We start from the raw sequence: 18,415 nt of genomic DNA on the forward strand, positions 1-18,415 counted from the left end.
TAGGTAAAATAATGTAATCTTTAGCTGTGTTTGCTCCTATATTACTACTTATAACATTAACCTTCATTTCCAGTCATTTTCAGTCTATTTTCTATTGATCCCTTCACAACTGTCCCAATTTTCACCAGTTTTGGCCAAAGTCTGCAGCGAGCTGTTTTACCACAGGATTTTGTAATTTTACCATCATTGTATTTACTTTCTCTGATTCAATTATAAAAATAAATAACTGCTTCTTGTTGATATCTCCCTTTGATTGCACCTAAACCTCCTTTGCATGTTTAGACTTACTATTACTGTAATTGAACAAATAAATAACCACAGGGACAGCAATGTAAATTTGGCAAAAGGTCACAGTTTTTATTTAAACAAAAATGTGTAGCGAGCAATGCAAGTCAGCTAACAACTAATATCAAAACCAAACAATGGAAGGTCAGATTGCTATTACACCACTGGTCCCAGGATATAATCCTTTACGATGTTACGGCTTCCTAGTAACTGTCAAAAGCTTTTAGAACCAGTAGCAGAGGTCTTCCTCTATAGCAGCCGCCCTTCCGTAGAGTTGGACGCACTCGCATGTACTCGGATGCCCCCAGGACTTAATATAAACGTATTAAAAGCTTATGAGCAGGAACCGATAGCACGGAGATAGACGAAATGGGGCCAAGAGCACGCCCCTACTTGGCAGGCAGCAATAATTTAATTGCAGCTACGTACCCTGGCTGCCTGTCACTAGCCGGGACGCAGTGTCAGCATGAGGCGTCCCGGTTGCCCTGGCATCAGAGTGAGTACACACCATCTTGGGGACCACCTCTGCTACAAGTCTCAGGCAGTCCCCATTACCCCAGTGTTGAATGAGGCTTAACCCAGGGCAATGATTTTTCCACCCTCCAGTGACGCACGCAGGGGGGGGGGTTTCTGTGTCTCCAGGAACCCCCCCTCCACTAAGTAAGTGCCAACCATAGCGGCACTGTACTATACAGCAGCCGCGGCGCTGTCAAAGAAGCGCCTGCGGCGGTGCTGTATTGTATACAGCACCGCCGAGGACGCTTCTTTGACAGCGCCGCGGCTGCTGTATAGTACAGTGCTCGCTGCTGAAATGGAGCTGCCGAAACGGAGGTGCCGAAATGGAGCAGCTCCGTTTCGCCGCCGAAACGGACCTGCTGTGCATGCGCGGGCGCATGCATAGCAGCTCTCTTGCGTTTTTTTGGGGGGTTTTTTTTTGGACACAAAAACATTTACGAGTCCCCTGGTTTGATTCAGAAGGGCAGTATTATGGCACAGAGCATATAAGGAAAACAAGGTAGGAACACCCTGCTCTTGGCTACCGATGAATGCTCTGGCAAAGTATTGTGTGCCTAATCTTTGAATTTTTGTAAAAATGGGTGCAGATGCCTTCATCTCTCAACATCCTCATTTATTTATATAGCGGCAAGGTAATCAAAGCCATACTCTTGGCAACTGATGACTAGTTTGGCAATGTATTATGTGCCTAATCGTGGAATTTTTGTTGTGTGGGTGCAGGCCACCGTCATCTCTCAGCATCCTCATGTATTTATATAGCGACAGCAAATTAGGTAGCTCTTTACAATTGGCTATCTGCTTATGTCCATCTAATGACATTGGCTTGTTACCGCCTCTTCACTCTCCATATTGCCTACTTTGTAAAGTTTCAAATTTAGTGCGTGCGCAGCGTTTCAACATTTTTCTCTCTTGCACCTTACACTAAATATTTTTGTTGTTTAATTTATCCATTGGGCTTGCTTCAGTTGGTGGCATGGCAGATAACATTGTTTTTGCAGCCACTGCAATGTTCTACATGCGGTGACTGAATGTTGAAAATGCCCACATAAAATCCTCACACACAAACTCCCTTTTTTAAATATAGATTTCACTGAATGACCCTACCAAAATGGACAAGTATTGAAAAATAGAAAAATAGAAAAGATTGGAATATATATCGTTTTTGGGTGTGTGCATACACAAGATCACTTCCAGTAGAAAAACTTTCAAGTTTAAAAGAAAGAAATTTGTTTGGATTCTGCTGCTAATAGTCTGACAGCAAAAGCACTGTTTTACTCAAATTCTCAAAGAAATAAATATACTAGTTAGTGCAGAATTATATCTATCTAACTCAGTCTAAATATACTGTCTAGTACTATATATATGCAATGCATTAACAGCAACCAGTAGCCACTAATGCATTAACAGCAACCAGTAGCCATTAGCAGGGCCGGATTAACCCAATGGGCTTTCTGGGCTACAGCCCAGGGGCCTCGGGCAGCTGGGGGGCCCTAACAAGGATTTTTATGAGTTCTGTCACTTTTTTTTCTTCTTTTAATTATGTCGGCTTCTTCATCTGGTCGGGGGTGGCCCTGCCCCCGACTGTCACTCCATGCAACTATTTCCATTAGCTGCCCTGCTGTCACTAATGCGGGTGTGGTGCGCTTCTTAGTGAGGAGGACTTGTGAGAGTGAGACCATGACATCTCTATGTCATAGTCTCACGAGATCTCCTCACCAAGCAGCGCACCGCGCACTGTGCCAGCACTAGTGACAGCAGGGCAAGAAGAATAAAGGTGTCGCCTGCAGCGAAGAGGGGAGAGAGAGGGACCAGAAGACGTAATTCGTAGGTAGGTGCTCGGGAACGGGGGGGTTCTGGTGCATGTACATGGTAATCAACACAAACTTCACATTATTATTATTATTATTATTATTAATATTTATTTATAAGGCGCTACAAGGCATCCGCAGCGCCGTACAGAGACAAACAAAATCACAATACAATGGGAGACAGCACAGTACAGTAAACACAGCAACTCAGTACGCTCAATGCACAGCTAGAGAGGGCGGGGAAGGGGGAGGGAGGATCCGAAAATGACGGGGCCCAAGAAGGGGGGCGTGGAAGACAGGGAGACCCCCAGGGGGGAGGAGGGAGCGAAAGTGGATGTGGGGTGGAGGACCTTTGAGGAGGAGGGCTAAGTAGCTGGAGAGCAGAGTTAGAAGTGGTGGAAACAGGAGGAGAGATGGCCCTGCTCAGAGGAGCGTACAATCTAAGGGATTATAAGGGATTATCAATTGATATTACTCATAAATGTATTACAGGTTTTTCATTGACTTCCCATTATAAGTTTAGCCAGTTTTATAGATGGTATTAAATTGATTTTCAAATGATTTGCTCTGGTAAAAATATAGCTAGCTTGTCTTGGAAGAATAGGTAAAAGGATGGTGTCAAGATTAAGTAACTTTAATTTTTTGTATAAATACATATTATTCTTCCACGTCCCTCATGATATTCAGATACAAAATTTAATTTTATAGTAGGTTCACTAATATCTGGAATATGGACAGACTGGCTATTTTATTGGATGCTGCCCACCAATTTTATCCACCACTAACTTGATAGCCTTAAGAAAATTGCGACTGTATCCTTTCTCTAAAAAAACAAACGGCTCGTCTATTGTAATTGTCTGAATTAGTACATGTAAGCATTAACAGATTTGAAGTGCATATAAATAAATACTTTATGGTTGTCTATATTAAATCCAATATTAAGTTCTAGGAATATTTTCTTTCTGTATAGCTGATGAATTGCCTTTCCATAAATCAAAACATCATTGTTGTATCTACACCATAGGTACATCTAATTAGAGAAGGGATTGCTGCCCTAAATTAATTTTTCAAATCTACCAATAAAAGATAGATCCATATTTAAAATACTCCTTCTCTAAAATAAATTGAGAACATAGAATAATAAACAGTATTTGATTATCTAGCACATAGGTGTTGGTAAGGAACCATAGTACAGTTTGTATACACTAATCATGACGTAAAACATTGTAGATGTAAATGGGGGCCTCACAGTACCCCTAGCCCAGGGGCCTACAATGTCTTAATCCGGCCCTGGCCATTAGTCTGTGTAAAGTCTATTTTAGATTGAAATTAAAAGCAATTGATCAGCAAACTATTTTAGCTGACTGTTCTCTACAGAACTGCTTTACAATAATGACAGGATTCTATTGCTTTCCTATGTCCCTATTTCACCCTTAACGCTGTTTTAGAAGCAGAGCACTGCAGCTAACCTCCTCCCTACACGCTGTCTGTTCTAAAATGGCACTTAAGAGTACGAAGGAGGACTATATATACAAAAAATGGCTGTCCAAAACTCGCAAGAGTTATGCAAAGAAAAATAAAATGAAGGAAATGTCATTTCGCATCGAGATTGGTGGGAAAAACAGAGTCACCACTCGGTTTCACTCAGATCCCCAACGTCGGATTACGGCAGAGTTCAAGTAATCCGAACCGTTCATCTCTACTGTTTATTAAAGATTGTATTGTGAACATGTTCACAACCCTGAAACCAATGAAATTAAATTGAATTGCAAACTGGTTAAAATTTTCAAAACATTTCTAGTCACTAGTAGTTTCAGGTTCCGAATTGATATAAAGCTTGCTGTGTTCAGTGGAGGGGAGCTGCAGAAAATTCCAGAGGTATGCTTATGTGTCACTATAGAACGCGTTGTGAAGCTCCCCTTCCACAAATATCAGTGGCACAGGTACCTTTAAAACTTTTCCCTAAGCCAAAGCTTTTATCTCTTCTCTAAAATTAAACATGTATCTACATTATAGAGGCCAGTTTATTCTATTTTTCTAATGCAAAACCTGAACCTGTGGTGCAATCTGTTATATTTACCATTGACTTCCCAGTTGGGTCCTTGATGCCCCACTCTGACATTGTGCAAAGGCTTTTCATGTTACTCCACCATGATTCAAATAAGTGTCTTCCTTGCAGGAATTGCCACTTTAGAGAATTGTACTTACATGTTAGTCCTTTGAGTTAGTGGTTTACCCATGAAGTATTCTGAAAAAATCACTGGACAGTTTACATCAAAATCCCAGCATAGGGGTATTCTGCTTAGAATGTGATATTATCTGCCTAACAAACTACTTGATCAAATGAATAGGAAAATAATGACTTTTAAAGTGACAATATGTATTATATTATTTCCCTTGTAAGAGCTATGATTTATAAAAAATGTATTTACTTTGCATCTCTGTGAGTCAATACTTTACTCACTGGATATTCTGACAATGACACGGGTCAGTACTGGCGCTGAATCTGTAGATTGGCGTCTTTCTCAGAACTTCAGAAGAGTTTGAAGTGACAGCACCTGTCAGGGAGATGCTTATTAATATGAGCCTCTACAGTCAATCTTTAAAAGTCTTCCTAACCATATTCACTTTCTCTGTGAGCTTATCTTTCAGTCTTGGTATTTGTAATCTATGAAAATACCCTTTAACTGTGTCACCTGCTTTGAGCCCAAGTTGCAGGACATTTGAAGCCAGGAAGACGGTCTTTGAAGGTTGTTACTTGTGCTGCAGGTATATTGGGGAGGTAATAAGAAGTGACAGGTCCACAAACCTGCACTTTTGGTGGAGAGTGAGTTCTGATTTTATTATCTTTTAGAACCTGGTGCAGCTGTTATCTGTCTTTATGGAAATATTGCTAGTCTACTAAATTCACTAATTTACTAATGTAAATGTATTAATTTACATATGTTAAAACAGTCGAAAGATATGTGTATAGACTGCCACCTATATTTGGTAACAGAAACGACACAATTAGAATCAGAGAGCTTTAACATTATTTGTGATAAATTTGCCCTTAATATCAATTCAGTTCTTCTAGTATTGTCTACTGTTACTACCATAATACCCACCACTATAAACCATATCTATGTAGACCTGACATAGTCAGTGTTTCAAGAACCCGAGTCAGCTCGGTACTGTCGCGCACCCTCGGAATTGAAAACAAGGCAAAACGTCATTTTGACGTCGTCGGATCTCACAAGTTTTGAATTCCTTTTAAAGATCCAAGATCATGGAGGATGGGAGGGAGGGCGGACCCCCATTTATCTTTTCTGCCACTGCTGTGTGCGAATGTGTTCTAAGTGGTTAGCACTTCTGCCTCACAGTGCTGTGGTCATGAGTTCGATTCCCGACCGTGGCCTTATCTGTGTGGAGTTTGTATGTTCTTCCCGTGTTTGCGTGGGTTTCCTCCGGGTGCTCCGGTTTCCTCCCACACTCCAAAAACATACTGGTAGGTTAATTGGCTGCTATCAAAATTGACCCTAGTCTCTCTCTCTCTCTGTCTGTCTCTGTGTCTGTGTGTGTGTGTTAGGGAATTTAGACTGTAAGCTCCAATAGAGCAGGTACTGATGTGAATGATTTCTCTGTACAGCGCTGCGGAATCAGTGGCACTATATAAATAAATGATGATGATGATGATGATGATGATGTGCTAGGAACTGCCGTGTGTTTGTGTCATTGCTCTGTCGCTTACTATCCAGCCAGGTCACTGCAGTCTTTGTCCGAAAGTGTATGAAAATAATATTGTGACCTGTGAGGTGGTCTAAATGGACTGCAAATGACTTGAAATTAGTGTTATTGTGGTTAATAATAATGTAGGAATAAAAAAAGGAGCAAAATTATGTGATTTTAGCATATTTTAGGATTTTTTCTAAAAAACCCAAAACCAAAGCCAAAACACACAAGGGTGGTTTTGCCAAAACCAAAACCAAAACAAAAAAACCACAAAGCTAATCCAGATCCAAAACCAAAACCAGTTCATGGGGGTCAGTGAGCATCTCTACTTATCATATGTCTTTTAATATAGTAATCTCTTAGTTATCTCTTTAGTCATGTCTTTGTGTGGTCTCTGTTATATGTCTGCTCTATCAGTTTCCCTGCTTAGCTAATGTATTATTGATAAGGGATCCACAGTATATGCTAATCCAAACCATTCTAACATGTTAGTAATTTGATGTAATAAAATCTTCAACGTTTCAGAGCTATCACTTACCAAATCAGTGAATGGTTTGAGATACCACAAGGCTAACAGAAAAAAACACTAAAATAATGAACAACACCATTATTTATTAATAAAACACAGTTCCTGTGAACTTGTTTAACTGATTCCTCTTTTCCTAAAGATGTTCTATGTCAGTTACTTAAGTTCATGCAGCCATTAGTCGATATTAGTGATAAGGGTTTCTCACAAGAACAAAGCACAATGTCCAGCCATCGTGAGAGGAGAAATCAGAGCAGTTTTTAAAGGATTTACTTGTCGACCAACAAGACTAAACACCATCAGAAAATACTGAAATATTCACTGAGGAATTATGGGTTGAGGAAATATCGACTGCTATATTTTTAATATATTCCCCGATACCACAACAATATATTTTCCACCTATGCATTAAAATGTGAAGAAAGGGATAAACTGATGCTATCTAGACAGAGATATCTAAGCAGGGATTTAAATATGTCTTATCAGGGTATAATGATCAGCAGGGGATCTCTGTTAGTAGGAGGATGGCATTTCAGGCTAGGAAGTAACATAAATAGACAGATGAGTAAGATGGGAGGTTCTGCAGAGAAAGGTTAAGACTTATGGAGATAGTAAGATAGATATAGTAACCAAGGCAAGGAGTCACAACAAACAAATAATACCTTTAGAGTGGGCAGTCTTACAGCAAATGGTCAAACCAAAATGGGTAGTCAGGCAGGTCAGGGTTAATACTAGAAGCCAAATGAAAACATATAGATGGCACAGACACAATATAGAATAACAGACAAAGCTTAAGCAGAAATGACAAAAGGAGGATGGGGAAGAGAAAAGCTCTGTCACCAAACTAATACTAATGAACCAAGTCCCAGCATGCTCTTGGGTTTCTAGCAGTTTCCTTTCCCCTCTGGGTCACTCTCAGGTGCTCAGAAATTGGAATAACATAGAGAACTTTATGACTATAGCAGAGCAAGCTCATGGTGGCAAGACCAGGGTAGAGAAACATAGGAAGGTAGCAATAATAACAGAAAGGGGCAATCACAATCAGGCCCGGCGCTCCCATTAGGCAACGTTAGGCAGTTGCCTAGGGCGCCGGGCTCTGAAGGGCACCACAGGATTAATAAAGCAGATATACTTTATACTGTAAAACTGTGCGGCGACCGCGGGCATACCTTCCACGGCCGCAGCACAGCTATGGATCACCATCGCCGCAACGGCCCCCTCCAACAGCTGATGGGGCGGGCGCACCTCCGTCTCCTTCACTCCCCCTCACTTCCCCTCACTCCCACTCCCCTCACTGACTGTCGGGCATGACATCATCAGGGCCCGACAGTGTCAGTCAGTGAGGGACGGGACCCTGCAGAGAGGAGCAGCGTTATGGAGTTTAAGGTAAGGAAAGTGGTGGATTTTTTTTGGGGGGGGGGGATATTTTGGGGGTGGGTGGCGGATTAATTTGGGGGGGTGGATTTATTTGGGGGGGGGACGGATTTCAAAATTGCGCCTAGGGCGCCGGGGATCCTAGCACCGGGCCTGATCACAATTAAACAATGGGACAGAGAAAACTGAATACTCAAGACACATACACAGAGACTGAGAATGGGACTATAAGTGCTTTCACAAATACATAAACATGTTTATAGTAAAAGTGTGCATTGGAAAAGGTACTCATGAAGGTACACAGATTCCAAGTATTCCCGCAATATAACTAATGAGCATCTGTTAATGTAATGCAAACAAGGACACTGAGCTCAAAAACAAAGCATATACTGATAAAAAGATACAGGGACAGACCAGGAAATGCTGCAGCATCCACCAATGTACTAACAGGCCTTAAAACTAGTTGTTGCTGGCACCTCATTACAACTGGGCTTGTTAGTACAGAGAAGACAGACACAAAATGGAAAGAGAGTACCTGCTCCAATCAGAGCCGTAACTTAGAATGCTAGCGCTTGGGGCGAGAAAGACAAATGCCGTCCCCCTAGCCCTCAATTTTAACCAAATGAACCTAAAATATTCCTAAACTTCGCCTCCCTTCAGTGTTGCGCCCTGGGCGGTCGCCCCTATCGCACAGCCCTAGTTACGACCCTAGAAGCTAAGGAGCAGGGCCACGATCAGGGTGGTACTGGGGGTCTAAGGGACCCATTGGGACCTGCCTGTTCTGCCCTCTTGAACTGAACTTTCTTTTAAGTAACTTTTTATTGCTTTTGTCTAGCATTGCAGCCGCTTCCAGTCAGTGATGTTGGATATAGTCTATCAGTGGCTGGGAGCAGCCACAACAAATGAAGAAGGGAGAAAACAGGAGAGGAAAAATGGAGGTAGAGAAACAACATGGTAAGTGAATAGAGCGAAGAAGAGACACAGGGAGGGGGATGTGTGGGGGACACGTGTGAACAGTGTGGGGGGCTTACAACACTTCAGCTTGTTTTATTTTATGTACATATTGTGTATTTCTATGTCTTATGGATAAATAGATATCTGCTACTATATAGAAGAAGTTAAAATGTTAACAATAAATCAAAAGTGAGTTTTGTGCATTATGTGTATATAGAGTATATCTTTAATTAAGTATTATACTATAGGTAAACAGGGAGAGTTGTATAATGTAAATGCAAAAGTTGGTAAAATAGCTGACACAATAGTATATGAGAAGCAGCAGCCTCCTGTCCTGTCATTGTGTATACAAAGTGTTCTGTTCCAAGCTGGAGAAATCAGGGCAATCAATGTGTTTTCAGATAGCTTATAACTAACCCAGCCCTTGGTCATACTCTATAAAGCCAAGAAGACAGGTTACATTATTAATGTGTGAAATTATCCTCAGGAACTGTGTATTAGCGTGTGATGTCCCCATTCTAGACCGGTAATGTGCAATCATTTAAGTTTCCTCAGGGGTATGTAGGGAGGACTGATGGCATGTGGGAAGGTCTGATGGCATGTGGGGTGATCTGATGGCATGTGGGAAGGTCTGATGGGCATGTAAGTGGTATGTGGGAGGTCTAAAGGGCTATTTGTGACATTTGGGGGGCATGTGAAGAAGTCGGAGGGGCATTCGGGGAAGTTTTGGAGTAAATGTGGGATCTGAGGGCTGGTGGGAGTCTGAGGGCATGTCAGGCTACTTTGGAATATATGGGAGGTCTGAACAGCTGTAGTGGAATTTTAGAGCATGTCCCTATGTGGGAAGGGAAAGGGGGAGGGATCCCTGTTTCATTTGTATTGTGCCCCACAATTTCTGATGACAGCCCTCCTAAAGAACAAGGACTTGATTGGGTCCAGGGCTGAGGACCCAACAATTCCTTACAGCAGGTCGCCTATTATATAAATGCAAAAACCTAACATTCAACTTATCTGTATATTGAGCTCCATATGCATAAATATTCATTAACCACTTGGCACATGGCTCCTCATAACCTCACACATGGCTGCTGTTGGTATGTAACAGAGAGCAGCATTAGTCCTAGTTCAGCTCTGTGATTGCAAGAACACCAAGCAAAGATATTAATACAGGCTGCATTATTTACTATTATTAATGTTAGTAAATAACCCTCAAGGTGTGGAAACATCTGAAACATGTATCATCATCATCATCATTTATTTATATAGCGCCATTAATTCCGCAGCACTGTACAGATAACTCATTCACATCAGTCCCTGCCCCATTGGGGCTTACAGTCTAAATTCCCTAACACATACACAGACAGACTAGGGTCAATTTGATAGCAGCCAATTAACCTACTAGTATGATTTTGGAGTGTGGGAGGAAACTAGAGTGCCCAGAGGAAACCCACGCAAACACGGGGAGAACATATACACTCCGCACAGATAAGACCATGGTCAGAAATCAAACTCATGAGCCCAGTGCTATGAGGCAGAAGTGCTGCCCATGTATCTCCACTTTGAGCTTTTATGTTCTAATGTCTTACTGTATTGAAGTGACAGGTCCTCTTTAATAAGCTGTCATCCATTGATCTTTCTACGGCTTCCAAATAACTGCAGAGTTTCCACCGCTGAATCTACCTGGGGGGTTGAAGTTTCACAATTTGATTTATTTGAAGAATGGCTTTCATATAAGAGAGATGGCACTTTCTTATTGATTATTTGTCCCACAGAGTGTCAGAACATGGGTATTATGTGAATATTTGCATTAAATTGTAGGTTACAAATAACAACATACTCCCTCCAGCTTTTTGATCTGAGTCAACGTTTCAATTATAGCTATAAATACAGAATTCCTTTCAGCCCAGTGAGAAAGAACTGTATGAACAATTGTATTACTTTAATGCCTTTGTCACCCTCATTGACTATCTTAGAGCAAGGGCACCAAACATTGTTTTATTAAAGATCGAGGCAGCTGGTTTTTCTGTGAGTCTAGAGGATTAAACACAATTTCAATCCTTTCTAAAATGTCTTTGGTAAAAATGAATAAGATCCTGTTTTACGGGCTAAAGAAATCCTGGGGAGTTTAAAAGTCTTTTTGTGTTACTGGGATTTCAAAGGTGGAAATTGCGTATAATCCTGTTAGGTACCATGACATCATAAATTTCAATGGAAATCAAGGGCTGGAAGGTGAATCAACCACACTTAGGAGATACCACACATAGTTTTACATGGATGATCAATCTAGAATAATAACATTTACTGTAGATCTCTGCATTCCTCATCAGGGTCAATAATAATGAATTGGATTCATAAATTCATGGGTCATGGCCAGTGTTTACCTAATTGCAGTCAACCTTTCTTTGGACAGGAAAGCCATTCTAATGTTCTTTATTATTATTTAATAGATCTGTATCTTAAAGCAACAAATATTAGATAAATATTATTTTTCATGTTTTATCTTCCTGCCATCTTGATAGTTGATGGTAGAGTGTACAGACATGTTGTAGAAATAGCAACACTGCTTAGGGTTTTAAATAGGACAGTATCTGGGGTGTAAAAAAATTGTAACACTTCCCAAGCAACATCTAGATGATGATGATGGTCTTGTGGTCATCAACAAACTATTAGTGCAAGTGGCAGATGGAGGCTGATATGACTGGAGTTTATGATCAGCTAATAACTAGAGATGGTCACTGACCCCCGTGTTTTGGTTTTGGATTCGGTTTTGGATCTGGATTACCATCGTGTTTTGGTTTTGGTTTTGCAAAACCGCCCTTGCGTGTTTTGGTTTTGGTTTTGTTTGGTTTTGTTTTGCAATTTGTTAAAAAAATTACATTTATTGGTGCTAAAATAACATAATTTAGGTTTTATTTTGTAGCTACATTATTATTACAGTCAGTAACACTAATTTCCAGTCATTTTTTATTCAATTTTAAACACATCCTAGGTCACAATATGATTTTCATACACTTGAAAAGAAAAATTGCTGCAGTTCTTGCCAGTGATAACAAAAAGGCCATTGTCATGCCTGGGCATAAGACCAAAAATCCACCTCTTAAGTGTGGAATTATTTTTACACAAATCCTGGCAAGAGTTGTCTATCCATTCGTAGTGTTTTTAAAGCCACACTCAGTAGAGGTAGGGACCTTAACCATTTGGGATCCTCATCCATGTTTTGTCATTTTTCAGCGAGTTCTTGGAAAACTGTTGGGAAAATCAGAAACTTCGGTTAAAAAAAATAACAACAAGCATTCCAGCATAATCTACCTCCCTTCTCTCATCTACATCCCAGCAACTGCAATCTTCCCCCCAACACCTTCATAATCAATATCCCCTGAACCAACAATTGGCAGTTAAACAATCCTCTGCAAGAGGAAGCAAGAATGAAACCTGTCACCCAGTCGCAAAGCGGATCACAGACGCCCTGGGTACTATGCTAGTGTTAGATCTGCATCCAATGTCCACTATTAATACAGTTGATTTAAGACATTTAATTGAGGTGTTCTGTCCCTGTTAGCAAATTTCATCACTATACCATTTTACTAGAAAAGCTAATTCTCTCCTGTACCGAAAAGTTCCTAAAATTTAATTATTGGGGCGACAAAATGGCATTCTACCCACTGTACACTTAACCACAGATATGTGTACAAGCGGAACTGGACAAACTAAAGATTATATGACTGTGAAAGCCCACTGGGTTGGTCATTCGCCTTCCCCAGCATGGACAGCAGCAGCATGTACCCAGGTACGTCACATTTTTTAGAAGTAGGCTACTCTGTGTATCAGCGGCTTCAGTAAGAGGCATACAGCTGACAATCTGTTCCAAAAACTAATGGATGTCATTGAAAGATGGCTAATCCTGCTTGGACTCTCCTGAGGATATGTCATTTCTGATTACGACCCCAATATTGGTCAAGCATTACAGCGGGGTTGAATTCCATCACATTTCCTGTTTTGCACACACTATCAACTTGGTGTTACAGAACTTTTTAAAAATGACATGCAGGAGATGCTGTTTGTGTCCAGAGACATTTAGGGTCAATTTCTGGTTTCTGCAACAGCATGTAGGAGATACAGCAGCTGCAAGAAGACTAGCATTTGAGGGGAATATACTTTAGTCCAGCGAAGTAGTTACCTGTGAAGAAAGTGCAGACACGGTTAGCTTGAGTCAAGTGATTGCCTTAATAATACATTTTGAAAAGGTGCTACATAAAATTATAGTGTGCAATAAAACAAAGTAACTATATTTTAATTGTAGATTAAATACTTAATTTTCTTTGCAAGGATCCAATACTTATCAACATCTTGTTGGGACATCTTCTCCTTCAGTTTCTCTGGCAACTGCTTGTTGTAAAAGAAATTGCTTTCCCAAGACACCCAGTGGTGATGCAGATGAGTCCGCTCAACATTTTGGTATTTGCTGTGCTGTAAAAGAATTGCCCAAAAATCGTGACAGCTCTGCCCTAAAATCAACTAGTCATTCCTTTGGAAGGCCATTATCAGCAATTACATCATACTACACAGACTTATATGATGGTGGGATGAATTAGTATTGTTTGAGGAAGATTATCACTAAACCCTGCCACCTCTCCTGTTTCTCAGTGAGCTATGGTACAATAAAATGTAACTGCAGATTTAGACCAAGACTGTCAACCCTATTATTTCTTTTTCAGCAATTACAATTAGCAATGGAGCAATGAAGCTCTTCTCTTTGGGTGTTACCTATATAACGCAGCACAATTTGCCTGCAAATTCTACAGACAAGCCTGCTTGTCTTCCTCTTCATCAATGACTCTTAGCAATTGAGCACTCGTCTTTGGGTGTATATTACACCCAAACATTATTAGTGAAAATTAGGAAAAATACAGTTTAATCCCTGATAGGCCCTTCACCATCCTTTGCATGTTAATAGTAGGATTGGTTGGAGTTATGGTCAAGGTCACACATTTTTTTGACAAATCCTTCAAACCAGCCCAGATGTCAAACTGTTGTGGTCTGCCACCTGCGTCATCCCTGTTTGTGTTTGGAAAGTGCATATTGGTGCCAGAACCTCACGTGCCAGAACTGCTCCCACTGGTGCCACACTGCTGCAGGACTTACACAACCTTATCGTTGGATACCCAAATCTCCCCCACATCCTCTTCTAAAGACAAAGTGTCATCCTCACTTGGTGTATCACCGGCTACACTCGGGCTTTTCAGGCACAAATCAGCAGAACTGCTGAAAGGGCCCTTCTTTATGGGTACACTAACAGAATGCTCACGATTAGACATCCCACTGTTGGATGGACTCTCCACAGGGATTGGTGTCATTTCGGATTCAGAGCAAACATTATCCTCTAATGCCTTACTGTTATCTTGCAGCTCGGCTTTGACGCGTAACAGTAGTTGTGCACCAATTGTAGGCTCTGTAACATTTTTGGATCTGCCACTAATAGCCAAAGGTGAAGGCCTCATTCTCTCTTTGCCACTGCGTGTGTAGAATAGCATGTTGGCAATTTTTTTTTATATCGCCACTTAACTTTTGCTCAGTAACACTTCTTTTTCGCTTCAACACAGTACATTTTTTGTTGGGTTTTGGTTTTTTGGACTGATTTCGAAACACTGTGTAGTTTGACATCGCCTTGCCCAGATGACGTACTGGGAACACTAACATCAGGACTGGTGACAGAACCTGGTTGCTCATTCTGATCATATGTGGACTGCTTTAAATCCATTCTGAGCGCAAAGCACTTGTAGTGGTAAAAATTATTTGGTAAGATACTGCTGACAAATATGACTTTTGACAGCCAGAAATATTTATGCACAATTATGGGGGACACCCCAAAAGCACTGGGGAGTGCTAAAAATTATTTGGTAGATACGGCTGACAGATATGACTTCTGACAGCCAGAAATATTTATGCACAATTATGGGGGACACCCCAAAAGCACTGGGGAGTGCCAAAAAATATTTGGTAGATACTGCTGACAGATATGACTTTTGACAGCCAGAAATATTTATGCACAATTAGGGGAAACCCCCCAAAAGCACTGGGGAGTGCTAAAAATTATTTGGTAGATACTGCTGACAGATATGACTTTTGACAGCCAGAAATATTTATGCACAATTATGGGGGACACCCCAAAGGCACTGGGGAATGCTAAAAATTATTTGGTAGATACTGCTGACAGATATGACTTTTGACAGCCAGAAATATTTATGCACAATTATGGGGGACACCCCAAAAGCACTGGGGAGTGCTAAAAATTATTTGGTAGATACTGCTGACAGATATGACTTTTGACAGCCAGAAATATTTATGCACAATTATGGGGGACACCCCAAAAGCACTGGGGAGTGCCAAATATTACAAAAATAAAAAAAACTCTATCCTCTCTTCTCTAGCGATTTTTGTTACAGCAATTGGAATAAGAATATTGTATTCTCTGTCCCTGCTCTAATCAGCCTGTGACTACACCCTGCTCTCTCCCTCTGTCAAATGGCGATGGATTGCTGTGGAGGCAGGTATTTATAATCTTGAAGTATCGCGAGAACCGAGCCACGAGATCCGACGACATCACGATGACGTTCTGCCTCGATTTGGATTCAGAGCGGGCGGGAGAGACTCAGCTCGGTACTCGGATACCCAAAGTTCGGGTGGGTTCGGTTCTCGGGGAACCGGACCCGCCCATCTCTACTAATAACAGTCCAAAAGTAGTACTGTACCTTGCAACATATTTGACAAGTGAAATCCCTACCCAAATCCATGGGTCAGCGAAAAACAAGAAGATGCAATGCAGATCATTGGAGGACTAGAAAAACACTGGTTTCCTGTTCTGATTATTTCCAAATTCTTATTGTTTTAATGACAAGGTTATGAAGAAAGATTGAAGGTCTAGGAGATGAAGAAGGGTGTAAAGTGCTACGGAATCTGCTGGCGCTATATAAATAAATGTTGCTGATGATGATGATAATGATGATGATGAAGAACCCAACAGATAGCAGCTCTTTTTGACACACATGACTGGGTGTTTTTTGAATAGACTCTACTTTTTAGGAGTTCCTTGTGACATGTTCGTGCATTATGTCAAGTGCTCCTCTATTTAAGCTTCCTTAGTCTATTGTTTGAATTCTGAATATCAAGTTGGGTTGGGGACTATTCTGTCATGTGCACCAAAGACAAATCATTGTTGCCCATCCTGACTTTAGCCTTTATATTAATTTTGATTCCTATCTTCTCCTTATGTATAGTTAGTTGTCACCTAGTGAGGATAATTCTGTCTGCTAAATCCCTGACAAGGTTCATCACTCACTTGCAGTTGTCCTTGGTGAAAACTCAGACCATCAGATATAGCTAGGACCAAGTTCTAGCAGTGTAGTGCGTTCACATCATGATCATCAACATCAGCTATTTATATAGCGCCACTAATTCTGCAGTGCTGTACAGACAACTCAAACACATTAGTCCCTGCCCCATTTGAGCTTACAGTCTAAACTCCCTAACATAAGCACACGCAGACCGAGAGAGACTAAGGTCAATTTCAAAGCAGCCAATTAAGCTACTAGTAAGTTTTTGGAGAGTGGGAGGAAACTGGAGCATCCGGAGGAAACCCACACAAACACTGGGAAAACATACAAACTCCACACAGATAAGGCCATGGTTGGGAATTGCACTCATGACCCCAGTACTGTGAGGCAGAAGAGCTAACCACTAAGCCACCATGCTGCACATCTGGTATAATTCACTACATTGCTCCATTACATAAATAGGGTAACATTTGATTGCTATAGGATATCTGAACATAATCAATCACGTTTATCCATTCAAGGCAGCAGAATATTCTTCTACTAATGAGCTGTTCCACTACAGCATTGCTTCATGTCACAAGGCTGTGAAAGTACTGCAAGTGATTTTAGGAAAATTACAGTGAATTCAGCTTAAAACATTGATCTCCCAGTAATCAGAAGTCAAGTCAATTGAGCAACTGTGGAATGAGATGGAACAAGCTGCTTGGAGAACTGATTAATCAGCTACACATTTACAAAGATAGAGTTTCACCAGCATACCCGTGTCTAACTTCAAATTCCTTGTTGAGTCCATATCCCAATAAACTCATTCTATTCTGATGAAAAAAGGAGATGAACTCGTTACTTGGTGTGAAGATACCCGGTTTATCTGGCCCAATACTACCCACTTCACACTGGCTGGCCACCCACGGGTGCCTTCCTATGCCAGGGAAGTCTACGTACCTTCTAGGATTCGTATAGTCACTCAGGCAAATGCAGTTATAAAACTATAACAGTATATTTATTGTCATACAAACAACACTAGAATATTATGTACACACAGTAAATAAATGCCAGGCAGGTTTACCACATCATCTGTCCCTTACCCCACTAGCTTAAGGAGTTATAGTCACCTGGCTGTCCAGACTTCACGACCCATGGAATTCTCTCAGATGCATATATAGACTCTAGTAGAGAACGACAACTCAAAAACTAGATCTTGCACACTTCATGAATGAAATCCCAGAATGAAAATCCTTCCCCCCTGGAGTTGCTCCTTATATCTCAGGTCTAATTTCCACAGTGTTTTCCCCTCCCTAGGAAAACCCCTGGGTCTATTCTTCTTAACCATTGGTCAGTGCAGGACTAGGGGGGTGGTTGGAGAGGGGAGTGAAGATGAGCTGTCCTTCCACAGAACCTCCCCTGTTAGAAGGCCTGTCTGGACTAGCTTGGTGAGAACAATGGACACTAATTAGTTTTCCCACTCCAGAATCTTACAACCTTATCCCTTCGACTCTGATCACCTCTGCCCATTCCAGAATCCAGGACTTTTCCCGTACAGCCCCCCTTCACTGGAATGACCTCCCTCGCTCCATCCGCCTCTCTCCTACTCTGTGCTCCTTCAAACGTGCACTCAAAACTCACCTCTTTCTTAAATCCTACCAACCATCCACTTAACCCCCATCTCCTCCGCTCTTTCTCCCCTCTCTCCCATTGCCTCAACTTGCCCCTCTTGTGCCTGGTCTGTTTAACCCTCCCTTAGGATGTAAGCTCGTATGAGCAGGGCCCTCTTCCCTCCTGTCTCCTCACCTGTTCTTCTGCTCCGTGTTTTTTGCATCAGCCTGCCTGGAGTTTCTGAGGTATTGGTACTTTTTCTTTATTGTTCTGTACTGTTATACCCTGCATAGTCTACTGTTTGTACTGTGTACAGC

The sequence above is a fragment of the Mixophyes fleayi genome, chromosome 1, assembly GCF_038048845.1.
Source record: "Mixophyes fleayi isolate aMixFle1 chromosome 1, aMixFle1.hap1, whole genome shotgun sequence".
Lineage (NCBI taxonomy): Eukaryota > Metazoa > Chordata > Amphibia > Anura > Limnodynastidae > Mixophyes > Mixophyes fleayi.